The 1321-nt window shown below is 44.3% G+C and overlaps 1 protein-coding gene across 1 annotated transcript in view; it reads right to left on the reverse strand.

Moving 5' to 3' along the window:
- LOC101848098 (trithorax group protein osa) overlaps nt 1-863 on the reverse strand; it is a gene marked incomplete in the record, with an annotated part of 81605 nt that extends 80742 nt beyond the window's left edge. The window contains 1 exon segment of the mRNA XM_035968253.1: nt 688-863.
- Between the last annotated feature and the right edge of the window lie 458 nt (nt 864-1321).

Below are 1321 nucleotides of genomic sequence, written 5' to 3' on the forward strand. Positions count from 1 at the left end.
GAAGAAGAAGAAGAAGAAGAAGAAGAAGAAGAAGAAGAAGAAGAAGAAGAAGAAGAAGAAGAAGAAGAAGGAGAGTGAAGTTAGAGTAGAAACAAATTAGCGTAGAAATTGGGGGAATTGATAAACTAAACGTTGAAATTATAAATAAAATCTAATCTACCATGCAATGGTCAGTCAAAAAGAATTTTCTAACAACATTTTTACGTCTCACGGCCTGACATCTTTCCCACAAAAAATGACGTTAAAGAAAGACTCTTGCACTATGGTCTTTGTACAATTTCTTAACTTGCAACTGTTTACTAAACCTGACTTTTAAACTTTGGAAGTTATTCATGATAATATACCCAAAAAGTATTTTTGCCAGAATGTCAATCATTGGAATATACACAAGTGACGGCTGAGCAGTATCTTACTCGGCGAATAATTCTCCTTTTTGAAATACCGTTTCCGTATTCAGCAATTATTTCACTGTACACCACAATGAGAACAGAAATAATGTGCACTCCTGCCGAGAATACAATATTCCAAAAACGATGTTTTAACACACTCGCTCACTTTCTCCCTCAACCCTCCCTACTTGAGCAAGGGGGGAAAACGCTTGGAAAAAGTTGCGAAGTCGTAGAGTTAGATTCGTTAACAACAACCACCCCTATCCATCCGCATTTTTGGTTGGAAGTAGGTACCTACCCCCCTCCTGGTGAGTGAACTTGGTAAAAGTCCTCAGGAGATCCTCGAAGGGCGAAATGAGGAAGTGAGAACAGATAGTGGGTGAGCGCTCCCTACCGTCAAGGTGCTTTGTAGATAGAGGCGCGTGCGAGAAGCTCAGAACTCGGTTCAGCCTACTGCTGCCTACCTAGCCTCTTCATCGTCGCGCACGTGCACGCCACGAAATCGGAGCCGCTCGCTCGCACGCGCGTACACACATACACAGGCATGCATACAAAAACACACGCACACATATACAGCAGATCCCTCATGGATGGTTCATGGTTCATGGGTGGATGGCGAAGGTAAAGTTGGGGTGTCTTCTACTTCTACTGTAGGACGTAGTCTAGAGGCAAAAACCTGTGTCTGTCGTGGTGGGTGATGGGGTGGGGGAAGGATATCGGAAAAAAGGGAGGTGAGATAAAGCGATATTTTTGCACGTTTGTGGAGGCAGGGTGGGGTGGTGAGGGATAGCAGGAGTGGAAAATGAAGTGGGCGGGGTGCGAAATGAAGAACATAAACAGACGGACGGAGTAATGGGAGAAAGTAAATGGAAAGAGAGAGGGAGAGAGAGAGAGAGAGAGAGAGAGAGAGAGAGAGAGAGAGAGAGAGAGAG

The sequence above is a fragment of the Aplysia californica genome, unplaced genomic scaffold, assembly GCF_000002075.1.
Source record: "Aplysia californica isolate F4 #8 unplaced genomic scaffold, AplCal3.0 scaffold00047, whole genome shotgun sequence".
Lineage (NCBI taxonomy): Eukaryota > Metazoa > Mollusca > Gastropoda > Aplysiida > Aplysiidae > Aplysia > Aplysia californica.